This window comes from Macrotis lagotis, chromosome 4 (genome assembly GCF_037893015.1).
Source record: "Macrotis lagotis isolate mMagLag1 chromosome 4, bilby.v1.9.chrom.fasta, whole genome shotgun sequence".
In the NCBI taxonomy this organism is placed as follows: Eukaryota; Metazoa; Chordata; class Mammalia; order Peramelemorphia; family Peramelidae; genus Macrotis; species Macrotis lagotis.
In genome coordinates this window covers 268,344,880-268,356,497 of record NC_133661.1, presented here as the reverse complement: position 1 = coordinate 268,356,497, position 11,618 = coordinate 268,344,880, and the positions used below count along the sequence as shown (strand labels likewise).

The 11,618-nt window shown below is 33.5% G+C and overlaps 1 pseudogene; it reads left to right on the top strand.

Moving 5' to 3' along the window:
* The first annotated feature begins 1,208 nt into the window (after positions 1 to 1,208).
* LOC141522918 (estrogen receptor beta-like) overlaps positions 1,209 to 11,618 on the top strand; it is a 37,411-nt pseudogene continuing 27,001 nt past the window's right edge.

Below are 11,618 nucleotides of genomic sequence, written 5' to 3'. Positions count from 1 at the left end.
GTGACTTACCTATCAGTAAGAAAAAGTTCTTGGTAGTTACCAAATTTCTCCATGTATAAGACACCTTAATTTGGGGGGCTGAAATTAAAAAAAAGTATGACATAAAATTAATGAACTCAAGTTTTATTCATGAAATTCAAGGACCTTCTGCTCATAGCTTTGAGGCATCTTTCAGGCAAGTCTGGTGCGTATTGAAATGCTTAGTCTATTCCTTTTCTGAGCCATTTCTGGGAAGAACATGGTAAAATATAACCTAATATACAGGTAAAAATGTGAAACAATGAGCACAAAGACAAAAAACTCAAAAAAGTGGGAAATGCAAGTAAAAAATCTACAACCACTCTAAGACACTCCCAGTTTTTAGACCCCACATTTTTCAAAAAAGGGTGTGTCCTATTCATGGGGAAATATAGTACTATTACTAATTACATCATCTAAAATTATCAAACAAAATACAAAGAAATCAAAGAACAAACAAGTATTCATTGTCTGGGTTAGAACTATTCCTCTATAACTGCCCAAATGAAAGTCACTTGGGATTCCTAAGTCAACGCCCTTGCAGCTGTTAAACATAATCATTCCTCATCTATAAAGAGAAAGTTAGACTAAATGATCTCTAAGGTCCCTTCAAATTCAAAATCTAAGTTATGAATTCCCAGGGGTAAATTCAACAGGAAAAGGGAGAAGGGACTCAAAAATCTTAATTAATTTTAAATGTGATATATTGAGCATTTCAAAATATTTAATGAAAATCTATAAGAATCAATCTTTAAATATATATATATATATATATATATATATATATATATACATATATACACATATATGATGTGTGGTGAGTACCCTTAAGGTAGGACAGATATTTGGTGTTACTCAAATTTTCTCTGTGGAAAGGTAAAGGATATTTCTTTAAAATACATAAATATAGAAAAACTGAACAGAAAATTGAGGATGAGATCTCCCAACTGCACAGGTACTTATAATGCTACTAAAAAATAAATTTAAAAAAACAGCTTGAATAGTATAGATACTAAAATATCCTGACAGATGGGGAAAAAAGAGACGGAGATTAAACTTTTGATGTTGATCCAAGTTCAAGAGCCCAGAGAACAGCCTCTATGGAGCTTTTATCATAGAATCTTATACTTGGAAGGCAATTTACAGATTATCTAATTTGACAGCTTCATCTTCACCCCAGGCAATCGAGAATGACTTCCTTAAGGTAATGTAGACAGTAAGAGAGACAAATCCGAGTCTTGAATCCAGGTTTTCCTTCTCCCATGCTACAAAAATCAGAAAGAAAAGAAGGGGGGGTGGCTAGGTGGTACAGTGGATAGAACACTGGCCCTGGAGTCAGGAGTACCTGAGTTCAAATCTGACCTCAGACACTTAATAATTACCTAGCTTTGTGGCCTTGGGCAAGCCATTTAACCCCACGGCCTTGCGAAAACCTTAAAAAAAAGAGTCAAACATGAATGAAGCAACTAAAGAACAAAGATGGCAAGTAGAAAGTCAGATAAAACAACCAGAAGAATTATAATACTAGGAGATCTCAGGATCAAGGCTACTGAGGACCTGAAAAAGTCAAATGGAAAGAAAAGTAGGAGCACTTGAAAATCAGTGCCTTTAACCTTTGCCAAAGTAATGCATAAAAAGAAGAGCCTTATCACACACCCCAGCTATATATATAGTTTGTACTGTGAAATTCCATACCATAAATTTCATAGTATAATGAAGTTTAACTGTTTAAATATTTTGGGTCCTGGACAGCATTAAGGAAGGAATGAAGGAAAGACTAGTAAAAACACCAGATCCAGAGTACACCTATAAGACACTCAGGAGTAATACATATCATACAAAGTCAGCAATAAAGGAAGAATTAAATATTTGGAGAGCTACTAATAGTTCATGATTGGCCCATTTTAATGAGATAGTAAGAGCAATATGGCATAAATTAATTTACAAATTTTGTATCATGTTATTCTAAAATACAAAGGGTTAGTTTATAGAGCTGGAAAAAATAATAAAATTCACCTGGAGCATCAAATAATCAAGAATTACAAGAGCAATATTATTTTTAAAAAAAGAAGAGGGGCAGCTAAGTGGCATAGTGGATAAAGCACTGGCCTTGGAGTCAGGAGTACCTGGGTTCAAATCCAGTCTTAGACACTTAATAATTACCTAGTTGTGTGGCCTTGGGCAAGCCACTTAACCCCATTTGCCTGGCAAAAACCTAAAAAAAATAAATAAATGAACAGATAAATAAATAAATAAATGAATGAAAAAGAAGAAAAGACATAAAGTATCTAAACATGTACTCCACAACCATATTCTTCCAAATTACTTGGTACTGATTAAAAAATAGAAAAGTGGGGGTGGGAAGTGGTGGTGGTAGAAGTATAGAAACAAAATTCATGAGCTAATGAACATAATAGCATTTTTTTTGTCATCCAGTGTGTCCAACTCTTTGTGGTCCCCCCCCACACACACACACACTCCCTTTACATAGTACATCAACACTATTCTTTGGGGTTTCTTGGGAAAAGATACTGCATCTTACTGGATCATTTCCTTCTCCAATGGATTAAAGCAAATAGAAGTTAAGTGACTTACCTAAGGTCAGAATTATTAAGTGTCTGAGGCTAGATTTTTTGATTCAGTTCTTCCTAACTCCAGACCCACACACAACTCTAAACATTTTGCCACCTAGCCTTCAGAATTGAAGAAAAAATTGCTGGAAAACTAAAAAGCAGCATAACAAAGAAGGAAGTCATACTAATGGAAACTATACTAATCTGGAGGTAGAAAACTTGAGTTCAAAGACCAACTGACATTTACTACATTATCTGGGACATTCAATGGGAGAGCAACAGGTGAGGCAGAGCTGAGTCTCAACTGTGTATTATTGAGAAGGTTTGAGTGCATACATCTGGTATTCAACCCTTCAAAATCAAGAGATGAGGCTCAGTTCTGCCTCACCTGCTCCCTCCCAAGTTGTAACCTTGGACAAATTAATTAAGGTCCCTGAACCTCTACTAAGTTAACAGGGACTAACTTTACTTATCTAATAAATGTGGAATTTAATTAAGTATCTCTGAGATTCCTTCTACTACTTAATTGATGATCCAATGATCCAAGGTCAAGACCAACATTTCAAACTACATACAATTAAAGAAGCTTCCAGTGAATGTAGTAATGTAAAATTGAAAATTAATTTTAATTCTATTTAAAAATTTAATTAAGCTGGATATAATATTCCCTTTCACTGCTCCTAACCCTTGTAACCTGAATTCCTGGAAGAAACTTGATTAACCTAAAAGGTCAAATAGTTACAATTTAAATTACAATAACAACTCTGATGGCCTGCAGACTAATCCCATCACTTCATCACTACAGAAAACTAATCTCATTTTCCAATAGGGAGGAGCTAAACTGACATTTCAAATTTGAATTGTTTTTACTTGGTCTTGTGATTCAAATTATTTGTCTTGTTGGTGATTGGGGTGGGAGATTCTGAAGGGGCAACTTGGTGGTAGAGTTGGATAGAGCACTGGAACCAGAATCTAGAAGAGCTCAGTTCACTTTGACCTTAGACACTCATTAACCAAGTGAAAATCATTTACCTACCTCTGTTTGCCTCAGTTTTCTCATTTGCAAAAAGAACTGGAGAAAGAAATGGCAAACTACTCCAATATCTTTGCTAAGAAAATCCCCTAATATGGTAACGAAGAGGTCCACATGACTGAACAACAAGAAAACAACAAATTCAAGAGGGGCTTATCCAAACAATTTTAATATTAAGCTGATGCTAAAGGGTTTTTACTTTCTGGTTAATCAGAAAAAGACATGCCTATATAGCTCAAGATTTTGCTCTGTTATCCTGTTTATCACCATAAAAGATTCTGCCCTCCCTGGTTTTTGAGAAGACATGGATGCAATTTTGTGTCACTGCTAGCTTAGCTAACAAATTGATTATGTGCATAACTTTGTTCTCAGAATTTCTATCATAACAATAACATGACATACATGACAAATTAGTGAAACATGCAAGGATAGGCCATTCACAAGTATAGTTAGGGGAAAGTACTTAGCTAAACAAGTGGTAGAGATTATTACCAAAAATGTGAAATGAATTATTTTGATCACATAAAATTGAAATACTTGTATACAAATAAAATCCATGCAATTATTTTTGGAAAATCAATTGGGAAAAATCTGCAACAAATTTCTTTGAAAAAGAGCTCATATTCAAGAATTGCATGAAATTGATACACATATATAAGAAAAAGAGGCATTTAAAATGGGGAAATGGTAAAAATATATGAGTTGGTAATTTTTCAAGGAAGAAATTCAAGTTGTCAATAACTATATGAAAACACTGTATTACTAACAAAAAAGAAATAAAAATAGTTTTTAGGTTCTACTTTGTGTCTATCATTTTGACAATGATAGTGACTGTCACAAATAAGGCCCACAAAACCATTATTGGTGGAGCCTCTATTTGGTCCTCAAACTCACTAAATTGTATTTTTTCTTTGACCTAGTAATACTTGATATATATCCAAATGAAATCAAAGACAGAAGAAATATATATATTTCTATAAAACTCATATTTTGTTAAAGCAAAGCATTGGGAAGAAAATGAGTATACATCAGTAGTTAAAAGACTGAATACATTTTGGACATAAATATAATGGAATATTATTGTTCCATAAGAAATGATGAAAAAGAAAGTTCCAGAAAAACTTTAGAAGGCTTATATGAGCAGATGTGAAGTGAGCAGAACCAGGAGAATAATCTATACAATCATCATGATAATTATGTAAAGAAAAAAAGTTTGAAAGAAGTAATTCATGACTTCAAAAAACCAGTCAAGAAACAAGTTTCCCTGCACATGGTTGAGAGATGATGGAATAGAGATGAAAAAATGGGACACATTTTTTTCAAACATAATTAAATATGAATTTACTATTGCAAAAAAAGGTTTTAATAAAACAGTTTAAAATACATTGAATAGGATATGAGGGAATTCATAAAGGGTAATTTTTTACTATCATATAAAATATGTAATGTACTGTTAAAAGTGTATATAAAAAAGTTCACATTTTCATATTGAAATAAGAGAAATATTAGACAGAAAAAATGTTTTATTATCTATTCCCTCTACACTGACCATATTAATACCAATCCTCCCCCTCCCATCCCCTTGCCCAAGCTATGAGATGAAGTCAATGAACTTTTAGTAAAGTACCTTGCCCCAGCATGGCAAGGACTCCTAGTAAATCCTTAACCCACCCCCCATCCCCACCCATAGGCACAAAACTAGCCCATATAAACAAAACAATAGATCCTAGCCTTAGCCTGAAAGGATTAAGTCTTTCACTACCACTCCTTACCTTATATCCCTAATTACCTCATCTTTTCTCTCTTGAGTTATTGCCCCCATCTACATATACCTAATTATCTCATCTTCCTGCCACTTTAAAAGGTCACTCACTCCTCAAATGAATTTCCTTACTTCCTTTGGAAGACAGCTGGCTCTGGGGGAATGTTCCCCCCAATAACCTCTCATAATACTGTGCCTTTCTTTTGCACTCATCCTGGATTGCTTTTATTCATTTGGCAGGTCAGCCCACTCTGGGAGAGCTTGATTTCCAATATAACCTCTCTTGCTTCTGCACATCCTCTCACAACTTAGGTTGTTTAGGTTGCTTAAGATCAGTTTCCTTTAGTCTTTGTTCCCCTTAGCTTCTGGTAATCATAGCAATACTTAAATGTTTTATTTCACTAAAATTTCTTCTGGGTCAGAGTACATCTTTAGTATCAGTTCTTTCATACTTCTGCCTGAACCATTAGCTGTTTATATTTTCCCTGACAGTAATAATAAAATCCTGTTTTTCTGCTCTATATATTGAATTTCTCATGTTGGTTGATGTTAAAATTCATAAGGGCAGCTAGATGACATAGCGAATAATAGAGCAGTGACCTTGAAATCAGGAGGACGGGAGTTCAAATCCAGCCTCTGACACTAGCTGAGTGACCTTGGGTAAATTACTTAACCATGATTGCCTTACATTCAGGGCCATCTCCAGTCTTCCTGATACATACCTGGTCACTGGACCCAGATGGCTCTGGAGGAGAAAATGAGACTGGTGACTTAGCATAGCACCCCCTCACTCAAATCTAATTCATGTACTTGTCATAGCATCATCTCTCTCTGATATCTTGGTCTTCTTCAAGAATGAAAGACAAGCATTATGATGTTATAATTCATAATAAAAACAAAAAATAGTTCTAGACATGAAGTCTTGATTAAAATAAAAATATTAAAATTTCATGATTGAGAAGTAGTGAAGTTGGTTAGTCAACAAGAATAAGAGTTTTTATTTAATTTAAGCATGTAATCCGAAGTAGAATTAGATGGCCCCTCTCTAATTTAATGGGATCACCTGAACTCTCATCACAAAAAAGTGATTGATTCAGAATTTCATATTCTACACCTTGTGATTGTCCTCATTTGCCTCATATTTTAATTGGATTGCTTGAGAGTAGAGTAGGAAGCTCCTCCCAAAGTTTTAAATTTTAGCATTTCCAAGAAACTCCATTTTCCTTCAGAATTTGATTCTGCTAAACATCTGTCTTATCCTTTCCTTGACTCTTTTCTGGTTCTTTTAGTGTATTGTCTTCCTCCAATAGTTAAACTCCTTAAGGACAGAAAATGTTCCCCCGCACCCCCCTTATTTGTATACAGAGCACTTAGTACAGTGTGACTAAGACAAAAAGATTAAATATAAAAAAAATTTAGCCCTACCCTTGTCATTAAGGTCACTTTCAAATGGGGAAAAATGGTATTCAAGCAGTAATGTATATAAAATATGTATGCATGGAAGGTATTTTTATTGGAGAGTTGTGCTGAGGAAGGCAGGAAGGCAGGAATGTCTTTTTGCCAATTTGAGCTAAGACATTAAAGAAGTCAACAAGCAAAGATGAGGAGGGAGAGAACTCTAAGTCTGTGAAAAGGTAGGTAAGGAGCTTTGTATGAAAGGAACAAAGAAGGACATTATGTAATCATAACCAGAGGGAAACAAAATGATAGATTATTGGAAAGATAGAAAGGAACGAGTTGTAAAAAGATTTAAAAATCAAAGAGGATTTCATATTTTATTTTAGAGGTAATAAGGAACTATTGGAATTGATCTAGCAGGGATATGAGATAATATGGGCAAGGAGAGATACTTGTGGGAGAGAAAACAACTTCAGTGTGAGGTGGCTCAGGCACCTCAGCTCAACTGAAAGAGAAGGGACTAGACTCATGCCAACACAAGAAGCAAGAACTGGAAGACTGGATTACAGGAGGCAGGAATAGTCATGTATCCACACAACAATGTAGGAAAGACTGAAAGCTGGTGCACAGACATGGCAGAATTTTGGGCATCTTTTTGAGGCCAGCTGCTTTTAAATGCTTTTTTGCGTCAGTGATTGGAAGCAGGTGCTTTCAATTTGTTGAGGTAAAAGACTTTGGATATAGAGCAATGTATATACTGATTAATTCAGTTGGTTTTACTCAACTGTTTTTTTTCCTCTTTCCTTTTCTAAAAAAAATTCTTACTTATACAGTTAATACAATTATTAATTCACTTGAGTAGGGAAGATTATGCTCATAAAAATGATATTAAACAAAACATACATTTCTCTTTATTTTTGAGGAAAGCAAGTTCATACAAGGCAGAAACACTAAGTTTGGTGACTAGTGATAGTCTCCAGGAACAATTTCACTTCACTGATTATATGTTTTGATAAGAAAAATGAAAGTATAAGATCAACTTATACATCTTATACAACTCTAAACATGGAAAATCCAGGAAATGGTATCAAAGGTTAATTCCACAAGTGTAGAGGGAGAGAGGAGGTTGGGTCTCCAGCTAATTAATAGAGTGTATTATCCTGGAGGACAGATGATACATGACTCTGTATTCATATCTTCAGTCTCTAGAATAATATTTCACACATAGTCACTTCAAAATTAATTCACATGTCAAATAGATTACCACTAGGAAATTCATATCATTGTAAACACATTGACATTGAGATCTTCCTACTGCTCCCTTTTCTTGCCAATCATGCCATCATTTTGACTCATATTAAGCCCATAATCTTTTTAAATTCTTGGATTGTTTTGTTGAATGTGGTGGCTAGGTGGTTTAGTGGATATAGTACTTTTGTTGTTTCTGTTAACAATTAGGAATAATATGCTCTATTGTTATTGTGGGTTCATTTCTAAAAAACTTTTTTTTGGTTAAGCAGGCTTTTATTTTGGTCTCTTCTTTATTTCTTGGCCTTCTGATAATGTCCTGTAAGTACAAATGCCTAATGGGAACTTGTTTCTTTAGTATTATGGGATGAATGGTACTGAATATCCCTAGTTGAGAATTTCAATGATATTAGTTGTTCATTTAATGATTAGAGAGAAGCTCTGAAGACTGAACCCAGGATTCTTCATAAGAACAGGGATCTAGGAATTCCAAATGGTATGTGTTGCTCTAAAGTTCACAAAGAATTTATTTTAAAGTTAACATTTTGTAGTACCTGGTACAAATATGTATATTGTGAAGTATGTGCTATATACATACACACATATTCATGCATCTGTACTCACACACACATACATGGCTATAGGTATGTATCAATGTATGTGTGTATGTATATGTCTATATATACTCATACAAATACACATGCACATATATTTACATATCTACATATGTGTATTATGTATATTATGTATATATATGTATACACAGAAATAGGAACAGAATCTGTGTGTGTGTGTGTGTGTGTGTTAGTCCTTTTGGAAAATTATGAGATCATTCTCTCCTTTTCAATGCTCTGTTTATTCTCCTGTTGTCCATCATCCCTGTAGAGTCTAGCCTGTTGTTGAATAATGTCTATAAATTCTCCTCAAGGCCTCCAGATATGATTCTTATGTTTCTAGGCACCTAAACTCATTTAAAATACCAAAGTTCCCACTGTATCCTTTATCTCACTCAATTCATTCTTAATCATGTTTACTCTTCTTTTCCAAACTACAGATTATTCAGCTGAATAAAGAAGATGGAAACAAATTAAGGGTTAAGATCCTTTCCCCCCCTTTTTCTATTGTCCATTTCATATCACATTCTCTAAAGGGTTTTGCCCTTCCTTGTTCTGAGCAAATCTTACCCCCAACTCCTTTTTATTTGCTTTTGCCATTTTAAAAACTTCAGTTCTTTTAGAGTATTAGAGAATTTCTAATACTTCTTTATCTTTGTCCATATTCTAATGCACTTTTAGAAATGAGACCTCTTTGGTGAACTTCTTTTTATTTGCTGTGGCTGCCATCCTTCCTTTTTCTTTTTTCATTACTAATGTTCATTAATATATAACACGATTTTTGTTTTCAAAAGCTTTTCATCCCTATTGAGTCATCTTTTATTTTTGAGTCTCTAGTGGCCAATCACATTTAACATATCTTGAAACTTTATTTTTCATGTTTTCCTAAAATCTAGAGTACATCTTTGAATATTCCCAGCATTGCAACTTCGTTATTCACGAACCTTTATTTCCATGGCAACAATTATAGTAACATTATGACTTCAATGAAATATTTGGCTTGAAGACAGAGAAGGAAATGTTTTGGCTTCCCCCAAATAAACCTCTGAACTAAAATAATTATATATTATTTATGAAAACAGATGGAGATCTGGTTGTTTAGATAAATTTTGAAACTTTTCTAAAGTTTCCTGAAGTAAAAGGGAATTTAATGTATTCCATTTCTGTCACAATTTTGTTATTATGGTCATCTACCTTGTTGAAGTGACATTTCTATAGATTTTATCTAACCAAGTTGAACATAGTTTGAATTTGTTTTTTAGAATGAAGGCATCCAAATGACAAAAAATAAAATAGATACTTCTATTTTTATGGATATTAATAGCATGCATTTCTTCTTTTGAATATGGTTGCTTGGTGGAGGAATAAATAAGAGTGCTCGACCTGAAGTCCGGAAGATTCTTCGTTCAGAGTTCAAATGTAGATTCAGAAAATTGCTAACTATATGACCCATGGCAAATCACTTTAACCCTATTGGCCTCAGTTTTCCTCATCTGTAAAATGAGTTGGAGAAGAAAATGTATGTTTGCCAAGAAAACCCCAAATGGTATCACAGAGTTAAACATGACTAAAAAAATGACTTAACATCAATAACTTCTTTTGAGAAATCCTTGTTCATAGCTTTTGACCACTTAAATTTTGGGGAATGGCTTCTTTTCTTATTTATTTGTGCTAGTTTCCTGTGTAGTTGGTAGAGCATGCCTTCTGGAATCCTCCCCCAATTTACATTAGAAAGTTAAAATTTCTGTTCTAGGAGTAATCCTATTATACTTCTAAACTCTTAGAATATGAACCCCCACCAGTGTCCTTCTTATTAAAAGCTAGCTAGTAAACACAATTAGCTCACAGTAAAAATAATTCTAATTTTGGCATGGTAAGGACAATAGTTACAAAATATTCTTCCTGTAAATCTGTGACATATTATTCTATACATATATACAAATAGAAATGTCTATGACCTAAGGAGTCAAAGAGTTCCTTAGATCCCTAAAATATGCAAAGCAACACTTTTTAAAGTAGCAAAGAACTGGAAACACATTAGGTGTCTGTTCATTAAAGAATGGCTAAATGAATTATGATGTAATAGTATGATGGAATTTTATTATACCATAAGAAAAGATGAACATGAATCCAGAGAAATTTAGGAAGATTTAGATGAACTGATACAAAGTGAGATAAAAAGCAGAAAAACAATATGTACAATGCTACAAATATTTTCCCCCACAATATAAAGATACATGTTTGAAATAAAATTAAGGAAGAAAATTGGATGGAAATAGAAATATTTAATTTACTTGTGGAGCAAGAGCACTAAAATCACAAAACTACAAGTCATTCATGAATATAGTCTTGCCTCCCTCCCTTAGGCTCCTGGAATTGATTTGTGTCCTGTCCCAAGAAGCCAAAAATAGGATGGAAGTCTTAGTTCCTTCTTTTCATTTTATTTTGAAGTTAGACTATCCAGAATAAGGCAGAAGAGCTGAGAAAATGATGAAACATTATAGAACGTATGACAACACAAAAGAAATGTATCATTGTCATTATAATGATCAAGTTTGTTCCCAAAAAAATTTTAAAAATACACTTCTACTGTCACTGGAAATGTTGGTCTATAGGTATGGCACTTTGCATATCTTACCAGACCTGTGTTAATGTGTTACTTAATTGTGTTGAACTGCTACTTTTCACTTCTCTTTAATATGTGTATGTATTTATAAAAATATATATGTGAGTTTGTGTGTGTATATAAGATATAGAGCTATATCCCATCATTATCTAGAGATGTTTAGCTATAGAAATATATCTATATACATATATGTATATAGATATACTTATATATTTGTAAATATAAATTTAGTTTGCTGAGGAAAGCAGAGAATAGCATATACAGAAATGGAGACTGTATAAAGCCAAAAGTCCTCAATGAAAATTATTAAGACAAAATAAAGTAAAATTCTCTACTATCTTAGATA